Source organism: Haemaphysalis longicornis, unplaced genomic scaffold, assembly GCF_048455015.1.
Source record: "Haemaphysalis longicornis isolate Haplotype H1 unplaced genomic scaffold, Haemaphysalis longicornis Haplotype H1 scaffold_88, whole genome shotgun sequence".
NCBI classification, from domain to species: domain Eukaryota; kingdom Metazoa; phylum Arthropoda; class Arachnida; order Ixodida; family Ixodidae; genus Haemaphysalis; species Haemaphysalis longicornis.
This window is the reverse complement of record NW_027526456.1, coordinates 994,554-1,017,899: the sequence shown is the minus strand read 5'-3', so window position 1 is coordinate 1,017,899 and position 23,346 is coordinate 994,554.

Below are 23,346 nucleotides of genomic sequence, written 5' to 3'. Positions count from 1 at the left end.
CTTGAACACACAATGAAGGGGGCTAACCGTCCGCTGTATCATATACAGCGAACTCCTGCATTATTTCGTTTCCCGTAAAACTTGATTCTATAACACTTGTTTATTGGGATCCTTTGCACGTTGACTCTCCACTCTTGAAAACCACCTGGGGTGGGCCTCCCTACAAGGCACATAAACGACCAGTCGCTCGTTGAAGAGAGCAAATTGTACGAATAACGACTCCAGACGTGTTATTTGGCGAAAAAGGTGATCTTTGCTGTGGCATCCCGCAATGCAACACGCCATGTTTGCATTGCGTATAGTGTCCGAGCTCAGCTAACATTTTTTGGCCGAATCCTACACTGGGCCTGCGCTGGTACACTTTATGTATTAAGGTTCGATGTTGGGCTGGTTGTTCAAGCGTAATGAAGGGGTGAGTAGCGCAGACAAAGGCTAAGGACAGGGTGGACGCTCATGGAGAGGGCGCTCTGTCCGTGCGCGTCCTTCCTGTCCTTTGTCTGTCGCTTCGCTCCTTAGTCGTTTTTTGCACTGATTGTTCACTAAGCTGCGTTGTGGTAAAGCAGACACACCGGGATCTTTTAGCGCGTATTTCTTTTTATGTCACATGAGAACACAATTGCTGCCTTGATATAAAATTGTCATCTCTTTTCCCTTTAAAGCGAAACTTTTAAATGTTCACAAATGTCGTCGATGTCTGACTAAAACGCCCCGCAGAAAAGCCGACTTTACACAATGAGTTTCACAAAACGATGATGTTGTTGTTGTTGTTGTTGTTGTTGTTGTTGTTGTTGATGATGGTGATGATGATGATGATAAGCGAAGGCGCACCAAGCACCTCAAGAAAAATTGGCCGCGTAGCTGGTCCCTTCTTTGCAAATGTCGACGAAAGGCGACAGTCGACTGACGCCCTTGCAAAGTAAATGTTTCCATTCTCTTTCCCGCTCACGTCTCATGCTGTTCCTCGCCCGTCTCGTTCATCCGAAGATAACACGCTAGAGGTTTGCTCAAGTCAATTTAAATTTACCGCGTCCCACTGCTCCAAGTCGGGTACCTCGATTACAGCGCTGCCGTGTGGCGAAGACGCGCATGAATCAAGGCGCCGTACTACAACGTTTATAGAACCACGCTGCCCTACTCCACAAGTGTTCCAAGCGCAACGTGGAACTTGTTTAGTGAAACCTTTCGTTGCTGTTGCCGTTTGATTAGGGACAGACAGACATGCAGAAAGACCAAAATTTCTGCGTTTAAGTAGCCGAAGAAAGGCTATCGTCTTTAAAAAACACTTCCCATGGCCGTAGCCGAACCTGGGTCCATCGCGTTATGAATCCGACGTCGATCCGATTGCGCCATTTCGGCACGGTCGGTCGAAGCAGTTCGGATTTTTGGGCTTTGTCTTTGACTCTTGATACGTGGGAGAAAGCCTCGCGTTTTGACTGTTTTTCTCAGTGGAAAGGGGCTTTGATTTTTGCTAATTTTACTGATATCTTTTATGTGTAAAACCATCTGTGATAGATTTCATGTGCCTTCAAAATGGCATGAAATAATTCCAATGCACAGTGATTTGCAATCAATTGATTATTCTCCGAGGATTTGTTTTATCACACTCATCGTAAAATCACTAATTTTACAACACCGAGCGCGAGTAATCTCCCGCATGGCATAATTTACAGGTTTCACTTTCACGCGAAGTGGGCAGACATTGCATATTCCAGCCTGTTTTAGTGCGCCCACTTTAATCTGAAAGCATTAGTGGTTTGTTTTTACCGAGGGATTTTCCTTTGCGGTACAAGAAATTGTTAAGCGCATAGATGGGTAAAGAAGATTCGCTTCATTACAACCACGTTGTAACTGCCTGTAGGTTGTAGAGCATGGAACCGAAGGTACTAGTTTTTCTAGAGCCGAGACTGTCTCAGTGCCATCGTCAATCTCCACGGGGCTGAACTGAACAGCTAGCAAAAAGGCCTTCGCGAGCTGATAAGACAAATCTCCCCACCTTTCAACTTTCAAGTCAATTTGACCCTACCCAGGAATTGGTCCGCAAAGTGCACGAATGCCACGGCGGGTCGAGGCCAGGAGCGTAGCCTGGGGAGGGGGTTCGCTGTCAGAATACGATCCGAAATTTTGAGTGCTGCATTCCCGCCATCCTTTGCGTTTTTCTCTCTCCCATGCTACATACTACATACACACCACATTGATGAATTACAATGTTCAAAGGAAAATGCGAAGAGCGTTGGCTTCTTTACAAAAGTAGTTCCTCAGAGCCCTGAATGCACTCGCATTTTTAGTAGATATTACACTGAACAAGACAACTAGCGCTGTGGTTTTATTAAAGCAGAAAAAAAAAAGACTAAGCTATTGTTTGGGTGCAGGCAGGCACTTTGTTTTTTACTGGCGCTGTATAACACCCCAAAAAATATTTGTCTACGCCAGTGATCGAGACTGTCATACCGGTTTTGCTCGAAATGCCCGCTCGCTCTCTGGCCATTACATACGCTGTGTTCTTAGTGTGTGGATAAATATAGCGGGAACAGAAATTGGAATGAAAACGGTAATTATGAGGAAAAAACTATGCCAGAAGGAACACTTGAAATTCGCGGGCAAGAGTCCCGGCAGGGAACATTGCAACCGCCACTCGTTATTCCTTTTCTTTCCTAGCTGTGTGCTTAGAACGAACCTCCTTGGGGGAGTGAAATAAACTTATGGAAGTGAAAGTTCCGGTAATATGCCCGATTTCTTCTAAACAAGCGCTGTACGGGTGGAGGGGGCGCAATTGTTCTGGGTGATAAGTTTGTTCCCACGATTGAAACTTTCGCCTTCCTACGTTGGAAGGCATAAATAGCCTACCAACGACAGTACAGGTGCCAAAGGAGCCCAACTTCTGCGACGTCGCTGGTGTCGCCTAGACTCACCGCTGTTCGCTGAGACGACCCGTCTTTTACCGCTCAGTTATGGGAACAATAATACGCAATATTTATGATATTCATAATAGTAACACATTCTTTATACTCGTACTCAGTAACAGCTGGGCACAGTTTGTGCTGTTGCTCGGGGAAAAAAGAAAGAAGAGAATAATTTGCCCCCTTCAATGTCCCGTTTGGTTGCGCTGAAAACCAGGACCTCAATTTTCCTTGAGTTTTTTTTTAATACTAACCTCACAAGTGGAAATGACGAATTTCAGTAAAAAAAAAACTAAACAGATAATCTGTTACATACACGCTATAGGTGCCAGATCACAGTATGCTCGTAAGGCTAACGCGCTAAGCATCCCCGCCGCGCACACACAGGCGAGCACACGCATATACACGCACACACACCCAGGCAACCACCGTGCTGGACTGTTTATTTTGTTACCGTAATAGTACACACACATCGGTTTATTACAGTAATAGTGATGCATCAACTTAGAATGTTGCGTTACCCAGCGGTTTTCCGTTGTTTTCTTATTGTCGACACAGCACACCTCCAGTATACGCTCCTTTTCTTGGTTGCATTTGAGTCCGCAACGCCAAATTCAGCGGTAAAAGTTGAACGATAAGCACACTACAGTTGCCGACCTCAAGCTAACACTTACGCTCGTCTTTTGTACAATGAAAAACTTTTAATAACACGTTCCCCATAAGCATAGGCGTGTGCAGGGTTCTCGATTAGCGGGGAGGGGGGAGTGAACTCTTATTCCAGCTCCTCCTCCCAGCAACTCCCGACCTCTTCCCACTGCAGGCCTAGTGGTCCGAACGCAGTGAAAAGACACGGAGTGGTTATAATCCTTATTTCAATGCAATGGCATTGCAACATTCACAAAATATTTCTAAGCAGACGTTTTTGCTTTTATGTGTGACATCGGCAAAGTATGGGGGCAAAGTTGGCTCCTCCTGCCCCGTCTTCCCCTCCCCCCCCCTCCCCCCGTGCGTATGCTTACTCCCATAAGCCCTGTAACAGTGTGAATATTCGTCGTTTTTAAGGTTCAGCGTCGGGTAGTGCAATTGCTTTCCAGTGAATGCTGTTTTTTCACCCAGTGCGACAATGTATTCACCACTGGGTCCCTGCTGTTGTCACTGTCTCTTCCCTAAACAAAATTCCTTTGCAGGCCTTTCCCTGCCATCTCTGTACTACGTCACGAGGCCAGCAGCACTCGTCACCAGCGATGATGCATCGACGGCAACTGAACGGTGCAAATGCACGACCGTTCGCTCGTGTACGCCGGCTACTCCTTCCCCGGCTGCACCCATAGGGACAGGACACAACTCCATCTGAAGTTGCTGATGGCCTGCAAAATAAACCGTACCTTATTCCCTTAGAGCTTGGTGGCAGTTTTCTTTATGAACTGATCATGCTTACATTGGCGGCGGCGGTTGGAAACTGATCACGTTTCTTCCACCAGGCAACTTCGCCGCTACTCAAAGCCTTTAACTATGGAGTGGTGGTGGTGGTGGTAAAAACGTTTATTTTAGCTTTAGGGGAGAGGGAAGGGGAAGTGGTCAGCCTCCCATGTCCAGGAGGCCGCGAGCCCGCGCCGATTCCAGAGCCCGTTTCACCAGGGCGAGCTGCTGCTCCGGTGACGAGCTGGTCAGAGCGGACTCCCACTGCTCAAGGGTGGGGGAGTGAAGGGGGGTTGGGTGCTGCGGGCAGAAGAAGACTAGGTGGAAGGTGGTAAGAGGAAGGTCACACGCTTGGCAGTTATGGGGGAATAGGGATGGGGAGATGTGCGAGAGAATCGTGTGATTATAGAAAGTTTCCGTCTGAAGGCGGCGATAGACATAGGCTTCATGTGGGGTAAGGGATGGGTGGGGAGGAGGGTACCTTCTTCTGTTGTTTGTGTAGTGGGAAAGGATGGAGCTATAGGTAGAGTCCAGCGGTGTTAAGGTGGTGCTTGCAGAATCTGGACGTCCTGTGGTATCTAGCCTTGCAGAGGGGAGTGCCCGGTTGTGGAGAGCGCGGGCTGCGGCATGGGCCGCTTCATTCCCAGCAAGACCAGAGTGGCCAGGGGTCCAAACTATTGTTATTTCTATTTCTTCGGGGAGACAGTGAAAGATGGGAAGAGCTTGAGGGGGTGCCAGGCCAGCTTGATACCACCGGCATGCTTGCTGAGAATCGGTGATGATGGTTAGGTAGGGCTGTTTTTGGTGGGTGGTGGTCGCATGAGCGACGGCGAGTGCCTCTGCTGTGGGAACTGGTAGCTGCTTGTAGGTGGCTGCAGTGGCGAGATGGCCGGTAGAGTCCAGGGTGACGAGGGTGGTGTGTGAACCGTTGGGAGTATGGGCGATATCCGTGTAGCGCGTTTGGGCGTCGGTTTCATACCGCCTTGTGAGTGTTCTGACACGAGCTTCTCGCCTTCCCCTATTGAACGTCGGATGCATATGTTTCGGGATTGGGGCGACCCTAAGCCGCTGGCGAATGTGAAGAGGGATGCGTTGAAGTTCGTGAGTTGCAGACGGGGTGGACCGCCCAATGGTGCGAAGCACGTTCCTGCCAGTGGGAGTAAGGGCCAACCGTTGTAGCTGTGAGGTTCGTTGGGCTTCCAGAATTTCACTGAGGGTATTATGCAGCCCAAGTTGGAGTAGACGCTTAGTAGAGGTAAATGTAGGGAGGCCCAAGGCAGCTTTGTAAGTTTTGCGGATTAGGGCATCCAGCTTGGTGGTTTCTTGGGGTCTGAGATTCACAAACGGGGTTCCGTAGGTGAGACGGCTGACCATGAGGGCTTGGACAAGACGGCAAGTGTCTGGCTCTTTTAGACCGTATGCCGATCCCCGGATTCGGCGTATAAGGTGGATGAGCTGGGAGACTGTTCGGTGCAGTTGGGGGAGTAGGGCAGAGCCTGAACCATCCCAGTGGAAGGGAACGCCTAATATCCTGAGCGTGGTAACTTGGGGGATAAAAGAGCCACTTATGGTGACCTGTGGGTCAGGGGTGGGCGCAGCCGGGCGGCCTCTTGTGCGGGCGCGGAGGACCAGTAGGGCGGACTTAGATGGCTCGCAGGTCAATCCCCTGGGCTGAAGGTAAGCAGTAGTGGTGTCGACTGCTTGCTGAAGGATGTCCTGTTGTGCACCGCTAGAGCCTTGGGTGGTCCAGAGAGTCAGATCATCAGCGTAGAATGCGTGGCGTAGGCCGGGAATGGCTAGCAGTTTGTCAGGGAGGTGAAGCAGAGCTATATTAAAGAGAAGAGGCGAAATAACCGATCCTTGTGGTGTTCCCTTTGCCGGGGTGTGGAAAGTAGGCAAGAGTAGAGGGCCGAGTCGGAGTGTAGCTGTTCTTTTCTCAAGGAAGGCTTTTACAAAGCGAAAGGTATTTACGCCGCAGTTCGTGGTACTCAGGTTTTCCAGTATGGCTTCGTGGGTGACGTTGTCAAATGCACCCTTGACGTCGAGCGTTAAGATTGTTTTGGGAGAGGTGCGGCTCAGGTGGTCCACCACCTGTTCCTTGAGCTGCAGGAGGACGTCTTGAGTGGATAGGTGTTGCCGAAACCCAAACATTGTGAAAGGGTAGAGGTTGTGGTCTTCCAGGTATGCGGTGAGGCGCTGATGTACTAGGTGTTCGAAGAGTTTACCGATGCATGAGGTCAGGGAGATTGGTCGAAGAGTAGTCGGCGTCAGTGGCTTGTTGGGTTTTGGGATCAGTATGATGTCCGAGTGTCGCCACTGCTCAGGTAGAGTTCCCCCCTGCCAGTGATAATTGTAAAGTTCGAGGAGATCTTGGAGTGTGTCCTCGTCGAGATTGCGGAGAGTGCGGTAGGTAATATGGTCCTTTCCTGGGGTGGTGTTGCGGGTGAGGCGGGCCAGGACAGCTTGAAGTTCAGTGAAGGTAAAGGGGGCGTCTAGTGCTTCGTTAGCTAGGCCCGTATAGCATGTGTCGGGGATGGGTGGGTAGGTAGTAGGGTCGCCAAAAAGATGGTCGCGGATCGACTTGAGGAGTTCTTGAGAGGGGAGAGCGCTGTTGCGGATTAGTTGATGGATTCTATGGTTTGTGTATCTCTTAGTATTGGTGTTGTCGAGAAGGGAACGGAGGAGATGCCACGTTTTCTTTGAGTGGAGAGTGCCTTGGAGCTGATTGCAGAAAGAGTGCCAATTTTGTCTCTGGAGATCGGCGGCATATGCTTGCGCTTGCTGGGTTAGGAGGGCTATGCGCTTTTTAAGTTTACGGTTATGCTTCTGCCGTTTCCAGCGTTTAGTAAGACTACGACGCGCGTCCCAAATGTGCATAAGGTGGGGGTCGACTGCCGGAGTGCTGTCGGTAAGTGCGATTTCTTGGGTGTGCTTTTTAACCCGGTGTTCGAGGGCCTGGGTCCAGTCATTTAAATTTTGGCTTATTGCAGGGAGAGGGGTTGGATCTTCACGGAAGGCGGACCAGTTAGTCAGGCGTGCGGTGCCCGTCCGGGTCGTTTTCTTTTTGGTTGGGAAGCGAAGGGAGAGGAGATGATGGTCACTGCCGAGTGTTTCGTCGAGTCGGGACCATTGGATCCTGGAGATGTTTTTAGTGAATGATAAATCAGGTGTGGTGTCTCTGGTGACACTGTTGCCGGTGCGGGTTGGAAAGGTGAGGTCGTTTTGGAGGATCAACTGGTGGTTCTGGGTGGCGCGTAAGAGGGCCGTGCCTTTCTTGGAGGCAAAATGGTAGCCCCATGCAGGATGTGGGGCGTTGAAATCTCCGAGGAGAAGTAAAGGGGCGTCCTTGGACAGGGATGCGGCTTCGTAAATCAGTGCCTCAATGTTGTGGAGGTTATCAGATGGGGGACTGTAGATATTCAGGATGAAGATGCTGGAGCCAGTCGGCCTTGTGGAGATGAGCTCTACAAAGGTATGAGGTACGGTTTGATTAAGACAATGTGATTGGGCCGGATGGGAGTTATGTACGAAAGTGGCGGTGCGATGCTGGGGGTCTTGCGTGAAGGCGGTATAATGCGGTAGGCGGGGGGTAGGAGTGTTGGTCTCTTGCAGGGCAATGACATCTGGAGGATCTTGTTTGGTAAACAAGTCTAGCTGGTGTCTCTTGTTATTGAGAGAACGGCAGTTCCACTGGAGTACGACGAGGTCGGTATCCGGGGGATTAGTCATGGTAAGGGTGATGTTTGAGTTTCTTGGGTTGGTGAGTCGAAGCCAGGGAGTTCTGTATGCCTTGGATGCTCTGCTCTAATTTGTTTTGTCGTTCAGTTATTGCCTGGATGCCACTACATATGGGGGCCAGAGTCTCGGTTTGTGATGCTATCAGTTCTTTTATGGCATCCGCTATTTTCGTGTCAATGAGTGCATGAATCTGTTCAGGAAGGGGTGCTGGTGGGGGCGGCGGGGCTGGGAGGGGGGAGGCTAATAGGGCGTCAATTTTGGCAGTTAGAGAGGCGAGTTGTGCCTGGAAACGTTGCTGCTGCTGTTTAAGTTCAGCAATAGCAGCGGAGTACGAAGGGTGGATTGGTGGTTGGGGTTTCGGGGGGGGAGGGGGGAGGGAGGGTGAAGTTAGAGCAGTGGGAGTAGAGCGGAGAGCATCTGACCAGCTCACCTGCGGTTGGATGGCGTTCCGGTCTTCAGGGTGGGTAGTCGAGGATTGGGCTTGTAGGGCTGGAAAGTCCTGCTCGTGGTAGGCCAGCGGGGCCTGGCCGATTGGTTGGTATGGGGACTGGGCAGGATGGCGGAACCTCCGTGTTTGGGGTACTGGTAGAAAGCGTTTGGGGCATTCTTTGTTGGCAGTGGCATGGGGTCCATCACACAGTTTACACCGAGGGGCACAGGAGTGGTCCGGTGACGGGTTGGCGATACCACAGGCCGGGCAGCGTGGCTTGTCGGGGTGCGGGCACACGTCTTGACGGTGCCCTATCTCACCACAACATTGGCAAGTCTGGGCGGCACGGCGGTATGGACGGCAGCGCACCATTTCACAGTCTAGTTTAATATAGTACGGAATGCGGAGTCCGTTGAAGGTCAGTAGAGCTGATCTCGTGCGACCCATGAGGCGGGCGTGGATCAAGTACGGTCTGTTAGCGGCGGTGAGCTCAATGAGTTGGTCCACATCGTCACCGACGCAAGACCAAGACAACACACCATCGCCGGCGCAAGACCTTGTCAATGAAAACAGCGCAGACGGCCACATGGATTTCGACGACTCGAAAGGAAGAACTGCTCCGACACCTAACCCATGGCGTCAGGTCATAAACTCCCGCAGGAACAAGACCGTTGCTGAAAACCAGGTACGCCCCACAAACGCTTCAACGACTGCCGTCCCCGCACGAAAAATACCGCCTCCTCGCTTTCCGCCAAACCACTTCATAACTGTCATCCTACCTCATGACGGCCTTCGTGTCGGAGACTGGCCTGCTCGTGACCTGGTATGCAGCCTCGTCGCGGCAAGCGAGATCCCCGGCCCCCTCTTCCGTGCGACTGTCACACTGCAAGTACAGCCAGCCCAAAACCTCCTCGTAGCTGCCACCCCTGACCCAGATATCGCTGATCGACTCTCCCAACTCACCGCATTAACCCTCCGAAGCACTACCTATGCAGTATCTGCCTATATGAAGCCCCCTCCGGGCACTGCTCGTGGAGTGATTCACGGCATTCCCGAGGGCATCACGCAGGACCAACTATGGAGTGTAGTTTTTAATTATTCAGGGGTAAACCCTGCTCAATTCTGGTTAAAGTATTGGTCATCGGTGTTTTTATTTTTGCGAAATAATGACGGAACCTAGCCTTCCAAGTCTCGTACCCAAAGAGAGATGCACAGCACACGCTAACAGGCCCGGCACCCAGCTCTTAGGCCAGGTATGTATTGTGATGATGTTCCGAGGTTAATCTTCGACCAGCTGTAACAAAGTCAAGAATCATTACACGGGTAAAGGAGTCGCGATGCCTCGAAACATTTTCCTGCATTCGCCTGGTAATGTTACCAGGATGGCGCTGACAAAACAAACACGGGTATTGCACAACTTCAATTTAGACGTACAACCCAAAATAATTGGGCATGAAATCTAAAATAGCGGTGTTTGAAAACTAGGGCAACTAGCAATTCACTATGACCCCGAAAACGAGCGCCAAACTGCATTTGCTCGGTGGCGAGAAAGCAAGGGAAACTAAGCACGTACGCCACCTGTCATTGGCTTTTCTAAATGCGGTACGCCGCATCAGTAGTAAAAAGAGTCACGGGCTTAACTCCGTTGACAATAAAAGGTCAGGGATGCTTAAACTGTCCATTTTCACGTGAACATGAACTTGAGGTATGCCTTCCAATGGATAAAGGTACGAAACCCATGGTCATGTGACTGCACAGGTTTTGCTGGGTTAAAACAGCAGTAGCCAGATTTCATGTTTGTGCAGTACAGCGTCCATTGATCAGTACGATGTACTGTCTGTTTTGTCTGCTCTCTCAAGTACGTCGCGATGAGTTTCAGTGCAGCAGGAGTTGGGAATCGAGCAGGTAAAATACGTTACATCTGTCCTTGCGAACGCACACGCATGAATCTGAGACTGAATCATCGCTTCGCGTCGGACAAAATCGTTAGGTGTGATCTGCCAAATAAAGAAAATCTAAAATGGTGAGTTTATGCACGTTTGGTGTTGGTCCCCAGCTTGCATTTTTTGCCTTGCCAGCAGCAATGTGTAACGGAGCATGTGCAAAGCACGTGTCATTCTGTGAGGTCTACATGACGGAGAAGCCAGGGTTGCAAATTTTGGGACGATGCCACTCAACTACAGGCGCGTGCGTGCGTCGTTAGCGAACGTATGCTAGCCCGGTTTATAAGGACAGCGTCGTGAGGAAAATACTCGAGTGCGGTTTATTTGACGCATAAAGACTTCGCCGTCCACATACGAAAAATGCGTTCACGTCCACGAGCATTCAACTGTTCCAAACGCCCCAACCGCCGGAACTTTCTGTCTCGGTCAATTGTCCTGCGCAATGACGAAAGTTCGTGAGAACTTCACCCATAAAGCACCGCAGACCCTTGTGTGCGAAGTGTGATTACTTGCAGCTGTGCTTGGACATAATAGGATTGGTTGGAAGTGAATAACAGTTATCCTGCATGCCTTACATAACTTTCGTTCTCTATATAAAGAGCGCTTCAATCTTTCTTAAGCCCAAATAATTAGTACCTAATGTTGTGGTGAATTTCAAAATCAAATTTCCCGCAATGTCCAACACGCCCGAACGGCGGTAAATACTTTGCAATTCGTTGCGGTAGTAATTACTACTACGTGATACGTGTTGCAGGAGCTGGAGCGGAGGAATTCGTGATAGGGAACATATGTCCTTATTCGGGCCTGCACCGCTGTCTTCTTCCTTTTTAGTAGCGTGTTCTGCGTCTCGAACGAGCAGGTATATGTTAAGTGTCACGTATCTATAGGGACGACGCAGGGCTCTTCAAGGCATAAAATTTCTTGTAGCGCACTTGTGCGCCGCCGAAAGAATACGCAGACGTAGAATCAGCAGTAAACAAGGTGGTGTGCACAGCGTACGTCGGCGAATCGAATGTAGCGCAATTCACTCTCATATTATCTATCTCAGAACTCTTACATTTCTATAATCATCCACTAAGGTCCGGAACAATGTCGATCAAGCAAGAACGGTCAAGTTAGTGACGATAAGGTTACATCCTTTCCCTATCTACAGAAAGAGCAAGCGGGAGAGGATCTGTTTGAATCATCGGATAAGGTAACTGACCACATCCACGCGTTGCAAGTAAACAAAACAAATCATGAAGTATAACAACAAAGGTATAGGTGTAAACGTGGCATTACCTCTCTTCCCGTAGCAATGCATCGACGCGATGCTAAAATAACAGTTTATCAAACAATAGAAACTCTTTCACCTAATGTGGCATATGCGAACCACATCGACGTACTCGAGCCTCGCGTCGCCGTCGTAATGTTCTGTAGTCGCCGTAGGGGACGACATCGTACGTAAGTTGATCAACACCTCGTTGACGGTCTGCAATACTGTGGTGATATAGAGCAACGAGAGAGAGAGAGAGACAGAGAGAGAGAGAGAGAGAGAGCTTTGTCCATGGATATCAACGGATTCCGAGATGTATCAGACGCAAACACCTACCCCTCTTCCTCATACGCCCCCTATCCATCTTTACCTATTCTTTGTGCACAATTAGATCTCCCTATCTTTCTCTCTCAAAGACATTTTTGCCTTCTTGAGAGCCTGTAATTGCATTTCCCTTCTTCTTTCACTCCCTTTTTAAAGCCGACTTGGTCTCCCTACTTATACTAAAACCTTTTACAACAGCAACAGGCAAACAAACGATCCCCTTAGAGTGTTCCCAACTTTGGGTATGCGACGGTTTTGGGAAGGGCGTAGCATTGTAGTCAATGGGTTCATTTTGACGACCTCATAGAATACGCCAATGGATCAAATTCAAAGTGGAATTGGCCCAGCTGAAACTCCTGTTGCAACCAATTGATTCTTGTTTAATATCCAATGGTTGTTCTTGTACTGGAACAGCCAGCGATGCGCCATTTTGGAGAAGAAGAAGAAGAGTCTGCACACACGAGGCTTTCTTTGGTTCCGCGCCATCACCACCACCAACGGGCCATCATCATTTTCCTCTAATCAGCGGCGCCCTGTTGGTTACAGCCAAGGTGCGGGAGTTCTTAAATGTTGCTAAGTACAGGGGCCGATAATAGGCGCTGATGATCGCAGTCGCGATTGTGGGCTCCACTGCGGCACACCACGCTCAGATGTGCGAGTAGGCAATGCCTCAAGCCTGACTGCTCATCCCAAGCCATGGTGGGTGCATGGCTGCGACAGTAGGGAATCGCAGCGAGCCGGCACAGCGGAGAGGAAGCGCGTCCAAGCCTCCCCATATCGAGCATGGAGGAAGAAAAAGTTTTTTCTTCCTCCATGATATCGAGTGACCTCGCGGCGCCTTCCCAGCGAGTGCTTCAGGTCACGGGACCTGAACGCGAAAGAAACGGAGCTCGCTGCGCTTCTATCGCAGCCGCGTCACCACCGGTAGGCGGATTTTGGTTGTATTGGATTAGAAATGGACATCCTAGTCCGCTAGTCCGCGCTGTACCGCGGCGGCCAGGCCGCGCGTCACCACAAACTTCTGATCCGCGAGTTGGCCACTGCGTTGCAAGCTCTATCGCTCAAGGGGATGTAGGGGCGGTTGGTTGGCGGTGCCTATCCAAACCAAATGAGTTGTTGCATTCCACGTGACGGGGCATTGTGGGTGCTTGAAGGGGGGGGGGGTGTATGCGGTAAGAGAGTACTATGGAGGAAGGTGTGGTTGTGGTAAGTGTTGGCCTGGAGCCATCGCCGAATGTGTTCATTCGAAACAGCACCGACCCGATGTGGGGGCGGTAGTGCCTTGCGGAGAGCTCGTTAGTAATGGAGGATATCAAAGTAATTTTGTGATAAGAAATGCAGGATGGGAGCGCTGCTAAGCAGTCCGTCTAAGCAGTCCCTTCTGAGAATTCCCCGTGGGTAAGGTCACGGGCAGTGGCACGTGTCACTTCATTCCCAATTAGGGATGCATACGCGCGACTACGAGGATAGGGAAGGGCCTCGGGCCCCTGGCCACCTCCGGTGTATTGTAGGGGGAGGGGGGCAGATCAGAGCTCCCCCCCCCCCCTCGGCACTGGCCCCTGCACGTCCCTCCGCCCCCCCCCCCCCTCTGTACCTCCCACTCACCTAAGTATTATTGCCATACTTCTGTTACCTACATCGTTTGAGGTTTATTTTGAGTTCTCTACCTTTTAAGTTGGAATTTTATTGAAGCAGCTCACGATAGCCACCGGCGCATTTTCGCGGCTAATGATCGGCGCTCACAAGACCGTTCTGTTACCTACATCATTTGAGGTTTATTTTGAGTTATCTACCTTTTAAGTTAGGATTTTATTGAAGCAGCTCACGATAGCCACCGGCGCGTCTTCGCTGCTAATGATCGGCGCTCACAAGGCTGACCTCCACTCGGCCGCTCAAGCACATAACCTCGCTGACTAGTAGGGGCACTGGCGTGAGCTGCCGCTCCAGGCGTTGCGATGGCACCCGCTACCTTGTTGCTGTTAACACTTGTACTGAACATGCAGGTAATTGCGTTATCTCCCACTATGTATGTACAAGAGTCGAATGGCACGCTTACATAGCTCGGCCATTTGATCTTGCCCAGTGATTTCCCTACACACCCCCTAGGGGGTGTCTAGACCCCCCCCCCCTTTAATCTCTAAATTTTACTCACGTCAATTCTTGCATTACGTCTGGGCAGTCCGTTCAAGTCGCAATAAAAGAGGAGTGAAATACGGCGTTACAATCTAAAGCGAAGCATAAAGAGAAAACACGCACCTGTCTACTCTAATCTAAGGGGATTCACTTACAACCATGGCGAACTTTTTCTGAAAATATGAAGCCTGCTGGGAAGCTTTATCTGCAGTGGGATGAGAGTTGGTTGACAGACGTCTATTATTTAACTAGTGCACTAAAAAGAAAGTTTGTATTGTTTATGTAGCTTACCGGCTACTCTGCCCCCCCCCCCCTTCCCCCCCCCCCCCTCTAGCTATTGAGACACCATCTCTTGATTCGACTCTAACCCACGATCTTGCCTACAGATCTGAGGCGTGCACTTTTCTGAAGGTTCGCGCCATTTTAACGCGAGCAGTTTTTCGGTCCACCATTGATGATACCCGTGATGACGGAGGAGAGAAAAGCTACAGTTATCGGTCCTTCGCAAAACGCTTATCGGATGGAAGAAATAGATCAAGGGGAAGGGATGGGTGGCGCTCACCCTATTCAGGTAGACCAAGCGCTGCCGGCGTGGTCTTGGGTCAGTTTGTTAGCAGGAGCTTGTCTTCAAGCCAGCCTCTGCGCAGCAAGAACTCCTGGCTGTCGAGTGTGTAGGAGGGGAAGGGATGTTTGTAGCATAGCAATACGAGGTGGTTGGTGGGGTTGGGTGTGTTGGGGCAGGGGGGAGGGGGGAAGTTTGAATGTGTTAGGCTGGTGAAGCACAGAAAACAAATTAATTGAAGATCCATTGGAAAATCTTCCAGAATGCGCGAGCATCTCGTCCCTCTCCCAAGCAAAGTTGAGGCTCAGTCCGATGCGCCCGCCTTGCTCTGGCTTCATAAGTCCGCAATGCTGCGCTTCTCGCACGTCCTCTGCACACAATGCAGACCGTGCTTAGAGCTGTAACCGCTGCAATTTGCAACCTGCCGCTATTTTTCTTGTCCACCATGCTGTTGCGGCATTTCATCCCCATTCATCCCATTCCTTTCTCTCTTGCTGGCCGCACTAGGTACAGACTCCATTTTAGAAGGTCTACAAGCGGGGAGGGTAGCCTTATACAGACATGTATATTCCACGCTCGGCGGTCGGAGCTCTCTCATAAACCAGGAAATCGGACAAATCATGATGGTGGATTCTTCGAACTTAGTAAAAAGTTACCCACCTTCACTGACTTAACGTTGCGAACGCTGATGACAGCGAAGCTGCCTGGCGTTCTCTAATCGCAACGCTAAGCTTCATGGAACTTCTCAAAGCCAGCAGATCGATTCCCGTTCGTGCGCCTACCTTCGCGGGCGCTCTCGACGGGTCACCTCTTCTTCTTGCGGGCGAGGCTACTTCAACCATTTCCCGAACGTTCGAGAAACGACCGCCAAGCACACTCGTCTATACGCGCGTTATTCCGAACCATATGTTGGACGCTCGCCCCGTCAACTGGACGAGTCTTTTCCCTCCGGCCTTGACCCTGCCAACCTGCACTTGGCGAACGCTCCCCCTCTCCCCACTACGCTGCACGTGTGTTTAGCGCTTGCTCTATCCCTCGCTAGGTTATGCCATCTCCACATAGCGCTCGCGTTAGTACGCCTCGTTGCATGAAAGCTTCGGCCAATAAGAGCTTCGCTGTTAAAACGCCTGGTGCGAACAATGACATGGGAAATTAAAAGGGAACTTTGCGATCGATGGCGGAGTGCACGGTTGCCTAGCACATGACTCAGAAGTCGTATTGTGCTTCACAAAAGCCGGTGACAAAGGAAGAGAATTTTCTTGATTTATAGGCCATGCAAGCAGTCCTTGGGGCGACCCAAACCAAAGGAACAAAATTTTTACGAAGATTATGCGTAGCCTTAAAACTTGCGTTGCAGCTATGCTCTGGCATGTTATGTTTCCGAGATTTAATGTGCCCGTTTTGCGTAATTCATCATACTGAGACTTCTTCAAACTACGCTAGCAAAAACATGTTGCATTGCCGTAAGCTAAAAAACGGGTTTAGGCGCTGTAAAAAGTAATTAAAGTGGGACAGACACACGGATACGTCTTAACAAAAAAATAAAAGGAAACCCGACGTATATCGTTTGAGGTATACCTATGTCTAACAGTGGAAATGTTACGAAACACCACTCTCCACCTAATGATGGGGATAGTGTTTCAGAAAGAGTCGAGCTGAGTACTCTAGCGTCACAATCGCGTCCTTTATTCTCACCCATACGATTAAACTTCTAGGGAGTGATATTTAGCAACACTTTCAAAGTGGCCAATATTGTGGTATTGCGCTGGAAAGAGGATGCTCTTCCTGAGGTGAGAGATCAAGCCTAGAAAGGAGTCAGACATCTATTGATCAGAACAAATATTGGCTGTCCCCATTCCATTCCCATTTCCCATAACCCCTTCTTTTCTCTCAGCCATTCCCTCACAACCGAACCCCCTGCGCTACTTTCCGGGGGAGATCAGGGGTGACTCCCCGGGTCCGTACTCCTGACTGTAGGTCGCCGCGTATCTTTCCCCCATTTTATCTCCACCCTTGGGTGGTCCAAATTCCACTTGCCTTTTGGCTAATTCACTTATTTCAGAATTGGGTTAAGCGGTTATACTTCGGTGGTGGCTCTCCAGGCAGTTTGGTTTACATTATTTTGCCTTACTCAACGAATATACGCGTAGCGTTTTTGCAGTGCATCTGATGGTCCCCTTCATCAAGCCTAACGTTTTTTTTCTGATGCGTCCACTGTCGTGCAGGTACTTTACCAAAGCGCATCATGCCTGTCGACTCCCTGGTTGTCCTCAGGTAAGATCCACCACGGAGGTGAAGAACGGGACGTCCATGGACTCCCTGTTTGCTCTAGGGGGAAAAAGGAGAAAGAAAAATCTAGCTACCCGAGCTCTGCAACTTGTGCATTCAAGAATTAGGCGGTTGGTTTCAAGTGGAAATGTCCTCAAACAATAAATAAAATCCGCGATGCAAGATTTTCGAACAGTTCGAAGAAATGTTCTTTTTAAACTCTTTGTTTGGCACAACCTGAAGATAGGTTAAACGCTTCCCTTTGCTGGCATCGTTGAAAACCACACCGCAAAGTAAAAGCGCGTGTTGCGTGCGTACTTGCAATGCTTGCGTCGCTAGAGAACCAGTGCCTTGTCGCTTAGGTCGATTTCTCCAGCTGTCAGGTCTCCCAAATTCGCTTTTCATTGTGTCTTAAACGCAGGCTCAATATGAGTGGGGTTGTGGAGGTCGTTTTCTGGGAATCAAACGACTTTCGATGCTCTTCACTGAATGTTTTATTTTCTTCTGTTCGAACGTTTTTTTTTTCTCGGACATTTCCAAAATATCTTTGTGCTGAGACACGCTGCAGAACTCGAAAATGTTTTCCTTGCGACTTCTAAGGAGGAACGCTATCGTAGCATGCTGTATAGAAAGGGCCTGTAAAGCGACCGTTATTATAAAACACAACTTAGTTAGTGTAAAAGCATAAGTCACTACGTTCCATTCTTAGCTACGGAAGCATTTTTACAGCAGATCAGTATACCTCAACCCTGCCCCCTCCCCCTCCCCCTCCCCAAACGGTTTCATCGCCATGGGCAAAAACGATCTCCGTCTAAAAAACGCCAAGGCCTAAGACGCCAAGCGCTTTCGCCAGGCTCATCAAGAATACAGCATAGAGCTCAGAATTCGTTTACGGAAACCACAAAACAAGCATCGAAACCGCATTATGGTTGATAAGGCGCCCGTGAACAGTGGGACCCCCCCCCCCCCCCCCCCGTCATGTGTTCTTTTATTCCTTTATTTATTCCGTGTTACCCGTAAGAAAAAAATTGGGAGAACAAAATCCGCTCCATCCAAGCTGTGGCAGGCTAACCGCCAATAAAAATAAATAAAAAGGTGCGAAAGCCCAAACGTATTTTTTCATTAAAAAAAAACAATTTGTAGATGAGAAAAAAAAAACAGTGACACGAAGCACAGAACCAGTCTCCACACCTACCCACAGTGCCGGCAGCAAGGTAATGGCGAACTGGTGAAGCACCAATGACAAAACTAAAACATAATCAGTGCAAATAAAACACACACTAAGGCAGCCCTGCCCACCGCAAAAAGAAAAATAACCAGCGCACATACTATGTAGCCCGGCACAGGGAGAAAAACAGCCTACGAACACTATATACTCGACCCCATTCAACAAAAATAGCACTTTTAAGTAGTTTGTCGAAGCACATCTCGCAGCGTTTCGAAAGTGGAGAGAAACAGCATTCCACTACACCTTTCACACTGCACAAGGAAAAGAAAGAAAACAGTCAGTGCATCTTGCGCTTCTACGATCGAACTCCAGACCCGCACACCGAATCAGGATACGGTAGCAAGCACAGTGTGCTTAAATCATGTTATTCTGCAGCCCCGCACACTGCAAAAAACAACCACTCGCACTAAAAATTACACATTGGCATGTTTCCTTGAAGAATGGAAAAAATTAGGCGCATCCTCCCCGGAAAAGCACCTCTTACTTCGGGGTGCTGGATACCTTCACACTTCAGGCAGTGCCTTCGAAATAAACTCAACCAGTTCCGTTAGAATTTTAAGTGCCACGCTGCCGTTCAGTACAGTCCGTAAGTGGGGTTGTTCCAGAGCATGTCTTATTACGCTGTGGATTCGTCGAATGAAAACAAAACAACAAAGGAGTGCAAAACTTTTTTGGGGCGGCACTGTAAAGCAGAGACCGTTAGAGTATGTACAGTGTTTTATTCAGTAGGAATTGCCGCCACCCCCTTTCGTCATCCTCTTCCGATGGCACAGCCGCGTAGGGCAAATCATCTTGTAGCGCGTCCTCGCCCCGGTTATCTGGAGCCCCCCACTACGACGCTACTCATCGCCCGTGTAGTGGAGGCGCGTTCAAAATCATAATCGTAACATAGTGAAGGTGAAGGGCGCGGATTAACGAACGCCTAACTGATAAAGCTTTTTCTCGGGCCTTCGAGAGCCCCGGTCAGTGGGAAGCAGACAGCGCTGAGCTCGCTCGTTGCGCGGCTGGTGCGTGCAGGCACCGGGGCTTCCACCACGACGCGCCGGCCCCCCAGCGCTGGTCGTGGGACATCATCGCCGCCGGCCTGCTGTCCGTGATGCTGCTCGCGCTGCTGCTCTACCACCTCACCTCCGACAGTGGGTCTCCTTCCTCCTTCCTCCTTCCTCCTCTCTCTCTCTCTATCTCTCTCTCTCTCTCTATCTCTCTCTCTCTCTCTCTCTCCCTCCGCTGAACATAAGAGGCCAGTCTGTCGCGATTATCTTGCATGCTCAACATCCCCTGGTGGTCGAAATTAATCCCAGCCCTCCACTACCGCGCGCCTCGTGGCCCAAGTGTAGCTTCGGAGCGTTACGCCTCCACAAATTTGAAAACTTTCTTTTTAACAAACAATGCACAAAGCATGGTCGCCGCAATAGGTTGCAGCCGAATCGCTCAACCTCCAGGAATTTTGTAGCATCTAACACTTAATGAACAGCATGTCTCTCGCTGGGAGCAACCAAACAAGGCTAGACAAGAGGCTAAGTCCTCATCATGCACCATAACGGGGGTATAGGTCTTTCGTGGGCGAACTATTTGTTTTAATCACGTCGCTCCGTGTTTTTTCCTTATCTTCCAGACACACCGAAGACCACCGGTAAGCAATATCCCTAGGCTATACAGGAAGGGCTTGCCGTATATGCTATGAACCATATAGAAAGGCGAGCTGCAGATTGTTTTGTTTGAACACGGGATTTCCTAATCGCAACTCTTTGAAGCGCATTCAATCAAGGGTTCTTGTGTCATGTGCTGAATACGGCGTTAACAGGAAAGCACCGACGGCTGCTATTTAACGGTTACTAATTCATTTAACGGCTAGTCATCCAGTTTTAAAGGGTCTATATGGAATGAATACATACCCACAAGCACTCACAAGAGGCCATTCCTGTAAAAATTTGTTTAAGCCCGTAAGATAATAGCGAGTAATTCATTCAGACAAAGAATTTTCATAAAAATACAACCACCGGAGAATAATTTTACCTTTACTGTTTTGTTTTCTCATCACTTGCATAGTCGGTTACAGGCGCTATGGAAGGCGTGAGCTGAGTTCAACCAACCAAGAATTTTGTCTCGTCGTTACTTCAAGCTGTAATTGGCGATCGAAGGACGTGTTTGCTTCTTCTCATTCTCTCACTTCACAAATTTTTAAACGTGGAGTTTATGACACTCGACACTGCTCGTCACAATGCTGAGGGGGAATTGCTGTACTGTGGCAATTAAGCTTCCGAAACACCACAACCGCGAATCCAATTCTGCAATGAACGTCATAAATATATGAAATCTTCTAGCACCAACCGAAACTCCAATTGTGAAAAAAAAAATTTATAATAGGTCACCTTTTTTGCTATAAATAAGCTGCATCCCACATATAGCTACTATACGGTTCTTCCCTTCGGGGGTGTGGGCGGGGTCTATCACGTCTGTGCCGGTGCAGCCGAGAGTCTTTGCTTTTGTTGGGTCGGGCGTCGTTCGCGAGAGCGCAAGGAAAAAATGTTTTAGACGCATTTTTCGTTTTCATACTGTTATCCTGCTTATTTTTAACTGTGGTTTTACATGTTTTTTTTTATTTTTGTAAAAACCTATTCGACGTGAACTTGTAACCTAAAGTACAGAATAATTGTTTGATAAGTTCATCTTTAAACTTACCCAAGGAAACATGTACCCTAAGCACTGTTAGCATATGTTAATCATGCCGCAATCAATTAGTAGGGTATTTTTAGGGTTTACCTATATACGCTTCGTCTTCACTGCCTAATATGGAAGGCACTTAGACAGCAGTATACTCGGGTGCAACTTAAGAACGACAATCAAAGTTGCCGTCCCCGCAATCACCGCAGCCGCCTGCTTCTCCACGCGGCGAAAGGAGGGCGGTGTTGCGGGTATTTTGAACGCCTCATGAGTCGTTTCCGTGATTTTTCCGACTTAATCTGCGTATAAGTGGCGACAAACAAAATAGGTAAGAAACAAACATACGATGTCACGCATTAAGTCTCTTTTCAAAACCCGCTAGCATTTACACTGGGTCCGTCGCTTCGGCGGAGTGATACACTACATGAGCTATCGCAGTGCTAAACTTGTACCCAGGTACAGTGGCTTCTCAGACTAGGATAAATGCTGATAAACCACGAAGCCAGGTTACGAGCCAAAAAATGTTCAGACTCAAATATTGGTAGTCTGTATGCTTGCACCGCCGTGTAGCAAAAAACAGAAAAGTTGGCCGCGCATCTTCTTGTTTCGAAGCAAATGTCGTCGTAAGAGTATATTGTTCGACCGCGTCCGCCACATGACACTCCGCTATCTCCCCTTCCTAGCCCTGACACTCTTTCCCTTCCCCCTAGCACCTCCAAGTATAAATGCAACAAGTTTTGCTCAATTAAATTCACTTCTCCCGTGCCAGCGCTGCTCTTTTTTTATGCGAAAATATGTCATCTGCATAAATTGGCGTATTTTGCACCTCGAATCAACATCTCTTCAATCCTGATTGAGTGTTTGCTTTCCACCTATTTTTGACACCATCGAATTCTTTGACACTATTACAACGCGTCGTCTCTTTTATTTGCTATCGTTAAAAAGCAATCCAAGATGTATTTTAATAAGAAAAAATGCTCGTTCGTTCCGTGATCTACCTAGATATTTTGCCTAAAATTGGTCTATGTTTTTTTTTTTTTTGCACTGAATACATGTATGAGCCATGGCAGCAGCTTAGGAAGTTTGGAATGCTCTTTCCTGTGTTTACTTCAGTTTCAAGGTATCTTTCTTCCAGCCAGAATATATAAAATATACATATACTTTCTTCCAGCCAGCACCAAACAAAGTAAGCGCAACCAAATTATCCTTCTATCCTTTTCTAGGTCTCAAGATGTGCGTCAAGCTGAAGGCTGGACTCGTAGAATGGACGACCACGCGCACTTTTGTATTCCGGCGCACACAAATCGTGCTCCCTGATTGCAATCTACGAACGTTCCGTGGCACACCACTTACATTCACGGCGCAAACTCGTTGCAGGTCGTCGTTAAAGCTTTTACTAAATTTACAAATGACTGGAATATGAAATGGCTTAGCTAATGTTATCGCGTAAGCTATGCCAACAACCAGAAACATCGTACGGGCCAAAAAGCAATATACCCAACGTTGAATATCTAGCCGCATTTTTAGAGTCAAAATTAGAATTCAATCGCAGCGAAGGTATAAACCAGTAACCGCATTCAGGGCATTCGTGGCCATTAACTAAACGCTACAGTCTTCAGCACCAACTCCATCCGTGAAGCGTTCACTATCCTGTCTTTTCCTTCGCTGCAAGCGGGAAAGCTGATCACAAGCAACGATTGGTGATAGCGGTACCTTTCTGTGCTAGCATGCTCCGCTCGCACACTCGTCGGCGGCGAACGACGAGGGTGAAGTTTGTGTTGCTCGCTCTGCCCCGATCCGACAGGTAACATATCTTGCCGGTCTCGGTGACGAACTCTTGCCGCATATATTCCAACGCAGCTTTGCATCTTTTGCCTGAAACATGCAGTTGGTTGCTAACTAAAAATGAGCACACCAACACGGCAAGGAATTGAGGCGGGAAATAGTTTATTTGAATAAAGTGTGATGAGAGGTCGCCTTTCACGCGTACTAAAAAAGTATTCACAGAGAAAGAACGAGCACAAATCGGCGTAGTCGTAGGTTTTACAAAAAAAGAACAAAAATAAATAGTAGGTTGCAATACCCGTTGATTTCACTAGCACAGACACGGACCAAAATTTCCGCTTTGCGACAGCCAAACAAACGATATCGCAAATAAAACTAGCATATCAACGTCTCGTTGCAATGCCTCCTTTGTGGCAGCCAGGCAGGTAGAGCAAAGCACTCTTCACCCTCGTCGTCCACCGCCGAAGCTTGTGCCAGCGAGATTTGTTGGGCATAAAAAGTGACCCGCTAGCGCTAAGCACGCAATGCTATCAGCTTTTCCACTAGAAGCGAAGGCGAAGACAGGGTAGCATAGAGGGGTTGGACGCGCACGCGCATAACGGTGTCTCGACACCAGAAGTGCCACGTCAGATGGCGCGGCGAAGCATTTTGCCTCGCGCTCATGTGCCCCAGCTTATTTTGCCGGCGGGACGTGAAATAA